Below are 12,216 nucleotides of genomic sequence, written 5' to 3' on the forward strand. Positions count from 1 at the left end.
CGCAGGAGGAGAAGGCCATGCTTTTTGAGACACAACAACCCAGGCCTTGCATGAGGACAAAAGCGTGCAGATATAGCAGCAATGCTTTTTGCCGCCATGCAGTCATAAATGTAATACAGATGAGAGGTTCAATAAACAGGGACCGGAAGCGCTACACCATCCCAGATGTTCATTGGTCATGTTACTTGGTTGGGGTCCTGGAGTGTTGCGTAGTCATTTCCAATCCAGGATTGATTCATTTTAATTTGAGTCAGACGGTCTGCATTTTCTGTGGAGAGGCGGATACGCCGATCTGTGACGATGCCTCCGGCAGCACTGAAACAGCGTTCCGACATAACGCTGGCTGCCGGGCAAGCCAGCACCTCTATTGCGTACATTGCCAGTTCGTGCCAGGTGTCTAGCTTCGATACCCAATAGTTGAAGGGTGCAGATGGATTGTTCGACACAGCTACGTCATCTGACATGTAGTCCTTGACCATCTTCTCCAGGCGATCGGTGTTGGAGGTGGATCTGCACGCTTGCTGTTCAGTGGGCTGCTGCTGCATGGGTGTCAGAAAATTTTCCCACTCCAAGGACACTGCCGATACCATTCCCTTTTGGGCACTAGCTGCGGCTTGCGTTGTTTGCTGCCCTCCTGGTCGTCCTGGGTTTGCGGAAGTCAGTCTGTCGGCGTACAACTGGCTAGAGGAGGGGGAGGATGTCAATCTCCTCTCTAAAGTCTCCACAAGGGCCTGCTGGTATTCTTCCATTTTGACCTGTCTGACTCTTTCTTCAAGCAGTTTTGGAACATTGTGTTTGTACCGTGGATCCAGAAGGGTATAAACCCAGTAATTGGTGTTGTCCAGAATGCGCACAATGCGTGGGTCACGTTCAATGCAGTCTAGCATGAATTGAGCCATGTGTGCCAGAGTCCTACCAGAATCCTCATCATCCTCTTGTGAGCGTTGTGATAGTTGTTGTGATGCATCATAGTCGTCACCTTCCTCCTGGTCTGCTTCTGCTGACCATTCGCGCTGAATTGTGGAAGTCCAACGTGTACCGCTCTGGCCCTCGTCAGTGGTGGCATGAAATTCCTGCTCCAACTCCAGCTGTTCCTCCTCCTCTTCTTCGTCATAGCTGCTGGGGCCAGCGTTCCCTGAGGCGGATGGCCTGATGTTGGTACCATCACGCTGATCGTTTTCTCCTTCAGATTCCCCCAGTTGCATCATGACAGCTGTTTCCTTGATTTTCAACATTGACCTCTTCAGTAAACACAGCAGTGGTATGGTAATGCTGACTGAAGAGTTGTCACTGCTCACAAGCAATGTGGATTGCTCAAAATTTTGGAGGACTTGGCAGAGGTCCAACATGTTGGCCCAATCGGATCCACAGAAGCTTGGCAGCTGTCCGGATGCGCCTCGGTACTGCGCCGTCATGTACTGGACCACTGCACTCTTCTGCTCGCAAAAGCGGGCTAGCATGTGCAGCGTAGAATTCCAGCGCGTAGGGACATCACACAGCAAGCGATGGTGGGGGAGATTGAAGCGCTCCTGCATCTTGGCGAGTGCCCCCGAAGCAGTACTGGCATTTCTACAATGTTTGGCCACTCGACGCACCTTCAACAGAAGATCGGCCACGCCTGGGTATGTCCTCAGGAACCGCTGAACTACTAGGTTCATCACGTGCGCCAGGCAAGGGATGTGTGTCAGCTTAGCCAACCTTAAAGCGCGAATGAGATTACTCCCATTATCACACACAACCATGCCCGGTTTCAGGTCCAGCGGTGCCAGCCACAAATCCGTCTGTTCCTTTATTCCCTTCCAAATTTCCTCCCCTGTGTGCTGCTTATCCCCAAGGCAGATCAGCTTCAGCAACGCTTGCTGACGCATGCCAACAGCTGTGCTGCACTGCTTCCACGATCCTACTGCTGCTGGGTTAGCGTTTCTGGATGAGGTACAGCTTTGAGATGCGTTGGAGGAGAAGGAGTCAGAGAGGTAGGTGCTGCTGTTGTTATCCACTGGGAGGGACGGCGGTGCAGCTGTTTGCGGCGTGGGCAACACCCGCGCCGTAGCAGGTGAGGAATCGCTGCCAGGCTCCACAAGGTTCACCCAGTGCGCGGTAAGGGAGATGTATCGACCCTGTCCGAACGCACTCGTCCAGGTGTCAGTGGTGAGGTGAACCTTGCAGGCAACGGCATTCTTCAAGCTTCGAGTTATTTTGCTGACCACGTGCTCATGCAACTCAGGCACTGCAGAGCGCGCAAAGTGGTAGCGGCTGGGAACCACGTAACGTGGGATGGCCACTGACATCATGCCCTTGAAGCTGTTTGTCTCCACCACTCGATATGGCAGCATTTCGCAGGCCAGAAGCTTGGCTATGCTGGCTGTTACTGCCACGGCCCGGGGGTCATTTGCTGGCAATTTCCTCTTGCGCTCAAACATCTCCAACACAGACAACTGAACCGTAGCGCTGCACACGGAAGGGCTGTTGGTTGTTGTGTTTGATGAACACTGGGAGACCTCAAGAGCACTACTCCGGAAAGTGACAGTGTCAGCGTCGTCTGATGTTTGTGAATGTTGTGAACCACGCAATGGCTGGGCTACTGCTGCTGCTGAAGCGGGTCTGGTGGTGAGTCTGGTGAACCCAAGGGAGGCAGTGTTGCTGGTACCCTGTCCTGCCGCGTTTGCCCACAGAGTGGGATGTTTGGATAGCATGTGGCGGCTCATGCTGGTGGTGGAGAGGTTGTTAATACTTTTCCCCTTGCTCAGGCGGGTCTTGCACACCTTGCAAATCGCCATGGTAACATCCTCAGTGCAGTCTTCAAAGAAAGCCCAGACTTTGGAGCACCTGCCTTGCTGGCGATTTCTGTTTGCTCCTCTTTTGCCTCTCACTTGAACTTCCACGCTTGTGGTGCCTGAAATTGCGCGCCGCCTACCTTGTGGCACAAGGCGAACTCGTGCAGCAGTGGGTTCTTCAACAGACTCATCTGTGCTGCTGCTACGACGGCGATGTTCTCGTTCACAAACAAAATCTGGGTCTATGTCCACATTGTCCATACCCTCCTCTTCCATCTCCTGAAACTCGTCATATGTCATTGTGGGGGACCGCCGCCGTGGAGTAGAGCTCCCCAGAACAACCTCTGCGCAGCTCACTCCAACGTCGTCTTCCAGATCTTGTCGGCCGACCTCCTGCAATTGCAACCCCTCCTGCCCAACTTGCTCTGGGATTTGGGTTTCCGAGTCCTCCTCGAACTCGCCTTGTATTTCAGTGCGCGGTGCATTTCCCACAGTTAATGGTTGTGAATCCAGGCACAACATTTCTGGCTGTTCCTCCATTGACCTTTGAAAGGTGGAAGTTTGTTGGGATGGGAATAGCTCCTGCGAATACCCCATTGTGTCCTGAGGTAATTCATCGGACTGGTTATCTGGCAGTTGTGTGCGTGGTGTCGCTGCCGGTTGTGTCAGCTTTGTGCCCACTGGCTCCTTGTAACTGGCTGAGGACTCGGACCTCGTGCGTGATGTGCTGGTGCTGCTTAACCCACTGCTGGACGCTTGAGAGGTCATCCAAGTAATTATCTGGTCCTGTTCTTTTGGATTTGTGAGGGTTGTTGTCCTGGACAACATGGGCGGTATTGAGTGGGTTTTCTTGGGTGCTCCCCTGTGGCCTGTACGTGAACTGTCAGGGGAAACACCTCTTCCCTTGCCCCTTCCTCTTTCACCGGATTTCTTCCTCATTTCACTTATCCTTACAGTACACGCTGACTGGCAGCAGTACAGTGGCAGTACAGAAATGCTATACAGTACCACTATTCCCAGCAGCGACACAGAGCACAATGCTATACAGTGGTGGGTGAGCGGTGTACCACTATTCCCAGCAGCGACACAGAGCACAATGCTATACAGTGGCGGGTGAGCGGTGTACCACTATTCCCAGCAGTGACACAGAGCACAATGCTATACAGTGGCGGGTGAGCGGTGTACTACTATTCCCAGCAGACACAGAGTGGCAGTAAACAGAATGCTATATAGTGTGGCTGAGTGAGGTACACAGAGTGGCAGTAAACAGAATGCTATATAGTGTGGCTGAGCGAGGTACACAGAGTGGCAGTAAACAGAATGCTATATAGTGTGGCTGAGCGAGGTACACAGAGTGGCAGTAAACAGAATGCTATATAGTGTGGCTGAGCGAGCGGTGTACTACTATTCCCAGCAGACACAGAACAGTAAACAGAATGCTATATAGTGTGGCTGAGCGAGCGGTGTACTACTATTCCCAGCAGACACAGAGTGGCAGTAAACAGAATGCTATATAGTGTGGCTGAGTGAGCGGTGTACTACTATTCCCAGCAGACACAGAACAGTAAACAGAATGCTATATAGTGTGGCTGAGCGAGCGGTGTACTACTATTCCCAGCAGACACAGAGTGGCAGTAAACAGAATGCTATATAGTGTGGCTGAGCGAGCGGTGTACTACTATTCCCAGCAGACACAGAACAGTAAACAGAATGCTATATAGTGTGGCTGAGCGAGCGGTGTACTACTATTCCCAGCAGACACAGAGTGGCAGTAAACAGAATGCTATATAGTGTGGCTGAGCGAGCGGTGTACTACTATTCCCAGCAGACACAGAACAGTAAACAGAATGCTATATAGTGTGGCTGAGCGAGCGGTGTACTACTATTCCCAGCAGACACAGAACAGTAAACATAATGCTATATAGTGTGGCTGAGCGAGCGGTGTACTACTATTCCCAGCAGACACAGAACAGTAAACAGAATGCTATATAGTGTGGCTGAGCGAGCGGTGTACTACTATTCCCAGCAGACACAGAACAGTAAACAGAATGCTATATAGTGTGGCTGAGCGAGGTACACAGAGTGGCAGTAAACAGAATGCTGAGCGAGTGGTGTACTACTATTCCCAGCAGCGACACAGTGACTGGGGGACCCTGGCTAGTGTGGCTGGAGCGCGAACTACCCTGCCTGCCTACCCAAAGCTAAACCCACAGACAAATGGCGGAAATATGACGTGGTTCGGGTATTTATTTACCCGAACCACGTGACAGTTCGGCCAATCAGAGCGCGTTCGGGTCCGAACCACGTGACCCGTTCGGCCAATCACAGCGCTAGCCGAACGTTCGGGGAACGTTCGGTCATGCGCTCTTAGTTCGGCCATGCGGCCGAACGGTTTGGCCGAACACCATCAGGTGTTCGGCCGAACTCGAACATCACCCGAACAGGGTGATGTTCTGCAGAACCCGAACAGTGGCGAACACTGTTCGCCCAACACTAGTATCTGCCCCTTTTTTAGTGAGACTAGTGAGGGGTGCAATGACAGTGGAGTACCCCTTTATGAACCTTCTATAGTAATTGGCAAAGCCTAAGAACCTCTGAAGAGATTTTAACCCCACAGGTTGAGGCCATTCCAGCACAGCAGAGACCTTGGCAGGGTCCATAGACAGGCCCAAGGTGGAAATTATCTATATATATAATAGAATAAGTGCCTCAACCTTCAAGCAAGAAGAAGAAGTAGCGCCTTGCCCCCAGGGCCGGTCCAAGCAAGAAGAAGGGGCTGGTCCAAGCAAGAAGAAGGGAAAGAGGGATAATTTGCATATTCATTAGCAGTGCATTGTGGGTAACCACACATGTTCACTTATAGCTGAATTATTGCAGATTTGCTTCTGTTTTAAGAAGGAACATTACACCAAGCTTTGCTTTTTTTTTTAGTAGGAGGGCTTTTTGGTCTCTTTCATCCTCCTATACATTCTTAGTAGTTTGAGTCACCCTGAGCTGCTTGGTTACTCTGTTGTACTGGTCCAAGCCCTATCTCATACAGCCTTATCAATCCCTGCTTTGTACTGATGAGGACCAAATGTCTGAAATAGGCTGTCACATGTGGGTTTGATATGACTGTGTAAAACTTAAAGCTATAAACTTGCTTTATTTACCAAGTGTGAAAAGGAATAATTTGCATATTTAGTAGTGGTGCATTGTGGGTAATCACAAATGTTCACTTATAGCTGAATTATTGCAGATTTTCTTCTGTTTTAAGAAGGCAAATTACACCAAGCTTTGATTTTTGTTTAGTAGAAGGTCTTTTTAGTCCCTTTTATCCCCCTATACATTCCGAGTGGTTTGGGTCACCCTGAGCTGCTTGGTTACTCTGGTGTACTGGTCCAAGCCCTATCTCATACAGCCATATCAATCCTTGCCATGTACAGATAAGGACCAAAAGTCTGAAACAGGCTGTCACATGTGGGTTTTGTATGGCTGTGTAAAATTTAAAGCTATAGGCTTGCTATACACCAGTGGCTCTGGATGCTTGCTTGGGTTACTAAGGGTGGAAAGAATTAGTTGCATATTTAGTAGCAGTGCATTGTGCGTAACCACAAATGTTCACAATGGCCTGGTGCACACCAAAAAATGCTAGCAGATCCACAAAATGCTAGCAGATTTTGAAACGGTTTTTCTTATTTTTATGTAGCGTTTCACCAAGCATTTTGCGGTTTTGGGAAGCGTTTTTGGTGTAGTAGATTTCATGTATTGTTACAGTAAAGCTGTTACTGAACAGCTACTGTAACAAAAAACGCCTGGCAAACCGCTCTGAAGTGCCGTTTTTCAGAGCGGTTTGCGTTTTTCCTATACTTAACATTGAGGCAGAAACGTATCCGCAATCCAAAACCTGCAGCAGCCCGGGAGTATGCGTTTCTGCAAAACGCCTCCCACTCTGGTGTGCACCAGCCCATTGAAATACATTACCCTAGAGGATCGGCACCCGCAAGCGGATCGCAAACCGCAGCAGAACCGCTCTGGTGTGCACTAGGCCTTATTGCTGAATTATTGCATATTTCCTTCTGTTTTAGGAAGGCAAATTACACTAAACTTTGCTTTTTTAGTAGAAGGTCTTTTTGGTCCCTTTTATCCCCCTATACATTCCGAGTGGTTTAGGTCACCCTGAGCTGCTTGGTTACTCTGTTGTACTGGTCCAAGCCCTATCTCATACAGCCGTATCAATCCTTGCCATGTACAGATGAGGACCAAAAGTCTGAAACAGGTTCTCACATGTGGGTTTGATATGGCTGTGTAAAATTTAAAGCTATAGACTTGCTATACACCAGTGGGTCTGGATGCTTGCTTGGCTTGCGAAGGGTGAAAAGGAATTATTTGCATATTTAGTAGCAGTGCATTGTGGGTAACCGCAAATATTCACTTATAGCTGAATTATTGCAGATTTCCTTCTGTTTTAAAAAGGCAAATTACACTAGGGATGCTCAGCAGAGCTCGAATATTCGAGCTCTTTTTCAGCTATTCGAATGGGCTATTCGAGTGAACTCGAATAGCCCACTCACTATTCGCGCTATTCGAGCAAACAGCGCTATTCGAGCTCGAATACCGAGCTCAAATAGCGTCATAGCCCAGATTGATGTCCTTAGAGCCAATCAGAGGGCTCCCAGGCCCTCTGACGGCAGCCAATCACAGAGGGGGACCCTGGCCAGCCCCTACCCTATAAATAGCGGCCGCCATGTTCGGGTTTTCCGTCCTTGCTTGAGACTTGTACAGAGAGAGATCTGCTCCTTTGTGCTTTGGCTTAGCAAGTGCTCTATTGTGGTCAATCACCTAGCGTTTTTGCTCACATACACCTGCTATATACACCTATATTGTTGTTAGCTAGATAGAGATTGTATTTTAGTTAGTAGCTCGTGTGTTACATAGAGACAGCTGCTGCTGCAGGCAAGCTTACACAGCTTTAGGCCTCAGGGCCTTGCCTGTGTGGGCAGCTGTCCTCCTGTCCTCTGTTAGTTTATTTCTCATCTATACCAGTGTTTCTGCTGTGTATTCTACCCTGTCTTGTCCTTTACTACTGAGTGATTATTGTATTTTGTAGTTATACTGTACTAGGGGCACTCACTGTTACTGTTCATAGCTCCTGCGTGTGTGTGTGCGTGCACTGTCTGTAGTGTACACAGTACACAGTATTCCCTTCTACTGAATCATCTGATTACTACTGAATCTGATTATTGTATTTTCTAGTTGTACTTACTGTACTAGGGACACTCAGTCACTGTTCATAGGCTAGCTCCTGAGTGTGTGTGTGTACGTGCACTGTCTGTAGTGTACACACACTCTATTTCCTTCTACTGAATCTGATTACTACTGATTATTGTATTTTCTAGTTAGTGTACTAGGGGACACACTCACTGTTCACTGTTCACACTTACTGATTACTGATTATTGTATTTTGTATTTGTACTGTACTAGTAATCACTTAGCGATCTAATCACTTAGTGATTAGTGTCACCTCACCCACCAACCCACTCCATTAAAGTACTCCACTTTTTCACCCGCCCTTTTAAAAAACTTTTTTGTTTACACCCAAAACATCTAAGATGTCTGGAAGTGGCAGCCAGCGCAGTTTGGGCAAGGGGAAGGGCAGCAAGGGAATCAGGAGGAGAGGGAGCAGCATTGTGGCAAGCCGCGCCACCATGCACAGTTCCGCAACAGCTGCGTCAGTGGCTAACATTCCGCCTATAGCCACTGGCCGTGGACGCCATGCCCAGCAGGAGCATCTGCAACTCACGCTGCAGAGACACAGCAGCAGCAGCGTGTAGTACCTGCTCCTATTTTCCTCCAGCCGGGTCGGAAACGTCCCATTGAGGAAAAGGATGCAGCCACTGTGATGCAACTGATGACGGAGGATGAGCAGCCCGCCATCAGCTCTGCATCCGAGGCCTCCACCCTCACCACCACCGCCCAGCAGGGCCTGGGGAGGAGGTCAGTTCACCGTCAGTTGGCGACCTGTCATTCAGCAGACTTTTGACCCCAGGCATCATGAGTCAATTGTCTGCTGTTGTTGGAGATTTTGAGGAGGAGATGCTGATGGGCACTTTGGGGGAGGAGGGATTGGACAGCAAGACTGTGGCGACAGTCAAGCAGCCCATCCATGCATCAGGAGAGGAGTTTGGGGGGTCATCATCCCAGCAGGACATGTTTCAGGAGGGGGAGGATGATGATGATGATGACAGGGTGACAGACAAAGACTGGGTGCCACCACCAGCACCTGGGGATGTCATCAGCAGCAGCTCTGAGGAGGAGGAGAAGGATGCGCTTGTGGGCCTTGCAAGGAGGCGCATCATTGCAAGCATTGGCAGCAGTAGGCAGGTCCCACAGCCTGCTTGTGTCTCAGGCTCAGCAGCAGCAGCAGCAGCATCTGCCAGTACCACCACCAGCCGCACCCAAGCCCCCTCCCCAACCACCACAGGGAGACAGGCAGCAGCAGCTCCAGGCCGTAGGGGATTTTCTTGTCACCAATCTGGCAATTTTTCACCATGCCCACAGTTTACAGCAAGTACGCCACTTGCAACCACTGTCAGCGGAAGTTGAGCAGAGGTGCAGACCCCTTAAAGTTCAGCACCAGGTCTCTCATCAACCATCTTGCTGCTAAACATTACCACCAGCATGAGGAGTTCCAGAGGCTGAAGGCATCTGGTGCTGGCAGTGGCACCACACCCATCACTGCACAGCCTTCAGCAGCAGCAGCAGCAACAGCAGCCACCCGCCCTCCTGCTCCTCCAGCACCACCAGCAGGAGTGCGGAAACGCACTGCTCCTCCCCCCTCTGCAACTCCTGCCGCCGACACTGAGGCCTGTTCTGGCAGCCAGTCCTCAGTGGCCTCCTCTGCTGTCTCCGCTGATTCCCGTGCTAGCAAAAGGCGACGCCAGAGCCTTTTGAGCGAGTCCTTCCAGGGGGTGGTTAGGGCTCTGCCTCCCAGCAGCCGTCGCGTGCGGCAGCTGAACGGCTTGCTGGCACGGACCATGTGCTCCCTACTCCTGCCGTACATGCTCGTGCAGGAGGGGAGCGACATGCGTGCGCTGCTTGCTTGTGCAGCCCCAGACTGGCAGCTCCCCAGCAAACACTTCTTCGCCCACCAGGTCATGCCTGCACTGCACCGCTTTGTGATGGCCAATGTGGAGCGAGGGCTGGAGCACGCGGTTGGTGAAAGGGTCCACGTCACCATGGACTCCTGGAGCAGCCGCTTCGGGACAGGCCGCTACCTGTCCTTCACTGTCCACTGGGTCAGCTTGGTGGAAGGGGGTGAGGATGGGAGAGCAGCAGCGGGCCCAGCAGCAGCAGCAACACAGTGGGTGGTGCCACCCCACAGGGTCAGGGGAACTGCAGCAGGTTCCTCCGATCCTCTGCCATCCTCCGGCACACCTGGCCAAACCCTCCGCCTCAGCAGCAGCGTGAAGCCACGCCACTGCCAAGCGCTGCTGCAGTTGGTCAGCCTTGGGAAGACCAAACTGACGGCAACCAATGTGTTGGCCAAACTCCAGGAGCAGGAGAGGATTTGGCTGACCCCCAGAGGCCTCAGAGTCGGAGAGGTGGTGGCCGACAATGGGGCCAATCTGGTTGCCGCAATCGACAGGGGAAACCTGACCCACATCCCCTGTCTTGCCCACGTGCTGAACCTGGTGGTGCAGAAGTTCTTGCGCACCTACCAGGGGATGGGCGAACTGCTGGAAATGGCAAGGAATGTTGTGCGTCACTTCCGACGCTCGCCTGCAGCCTCTGCGAGCCTGGAAGACGTGCAAAAGGAGCTGGAGCTGCCATGCCATCGGCTGATCCTTGACGTTCCAACTCGCTGGAACTCCACCCTGGCGATGTTGGAGCGTCTGGTTGAACAGAAGCATGCTGTCAACCAGTACCTTGCCCTGGCCACTGTGTCCGCCGCTCAGAAAAGGGACAAGACCAGCAACATCCCATCCATCGTCCCCGATGACGACTGGGGGCACATGCAGCAGGTGTGCTTAGTGCTGGCTCCCTTTCTGCAGGCCACCAACATGGTGAGCAGGGACCATGCTATGGTGTGCGAGTGGGTGCCCCCGGTTTGTCTGATGAACAGGGCCCTCGATGCTTTGCTGGAACAGGGAGCGGCAGCCTTGGCCCAGCAGGAGCGGCATGCAGCTGCACAGTCCACCTCTGAGGGGGAGGAGGAGGAGGACTTGGTGGAGGTCCCTGACCTTGCTGCTGATGAGGGGGATCAGCACAGTGCAGCTGAGTTGGTGCGGGGGTAGAGAGAGGATGAGGCGGCAGAGGAGGAGGATGAGGACAGCACTGCCGTCGATGTGCCAGCACACGTGGCCCGCCTCTTCCCAATGGCAGCGCACATGCTGACGTGCCTGCGCAGGGACCCCAGGGTGATCCAGATGAAGCAGAGGGAGGACATCTGGATCAGCATGATGTTGGACCCGTGCCTCAAGGGGAAGTTGAGCCAGTTCCTGCCTCCTGCAGGAGGAGACCCAGCGCAACAAATAAGGAGCTTGCAGCAGGCCCTTGTTGAGCGCTTGGAGGAAGCCTTCCCCCAGCCTTCCACCCCCACTGTCCAGCCAGCACAGAGGCAGCAGCAGGTGCCTGCATCCAGCAGCAAGCGCCCCACAGACCTGCTGTCTCTCAGCAACGAGCTCTACAGGACTGTAGAGGCTCCAGCAGTGACTAGAGAGGAGGTGCATGCAGCAGCATCCTCCTCCGGTCACAGCCAGCGCCTGACTACATGGGGTCCTACAGCAGGCTTGACAGCGATGCCCCTGTTGATCCCATGGAGTATTGGGTCAAGCGCCTGGAGATCTGGAGCGAGCTGGCGCAGTACGCCCTGGAAGTGCTGTCCTGTCCCCCTTCCAGCGTGTTGTCCAAACGCTGCTTCAGTGCGGCTGGTGGCGTGGTCACCGAGAAACGCTCACGTCTGTCTCACAAGTCTGTGAACAGACTGACGTTTCTCAAAGATGAACCAGGCGTGGGTGGAAGGCGAGTTCCTGGCCCCTGTTGTCGGCGAGAAGGGGACATGAACTGGCTGCCGGAACCATCATTAATATGCCTTACCACCATTTACCACCTCCTGGCTCCTGCTCACTAAGCCAGCTTGGTTCAGTTTGACTATTACGTCACCTGTAGCCACACATTTTACACCTACAGTGGGCTGCTGTGTACTGCCCTTCTGCTGTCGGTCTGTGTTTCCCACTGCCAGGGTACACAGATTTACCTTCTGCTGCCACTCTGCCACCAGCTATTATGTCCAATAATAGCTATATCTGTGTAATTTGCTGTAAAAAAAAAAAAAAAAACATTAAAAAAAAAAAAGGTTTAATTTTTCTGAGGTGCCCGGGTTGAAAACTGTGTTGTCCCAGTTGTGTATTGGACACGATGTGGGCTGCACGACCGCTGTCTGGGACCTCCTGTTGTGTTT

Source organism: Hyperolius riggenbachi, chromosome 1 (genome assembly GCF_040937935.1).
Source record: "Hyperolius riggenbachi isolate aHypRig1 chromosome 1, aHypRig1.pri, whole genome shotgun sequence".
In the NCBI taxonomy this organism is placed as follows: Eukaryota; Metazoa; Chordata; class Amphibia; order Anura; family Hyperoliidae; genus Hyperolius; species Hyperolius riggenbachi.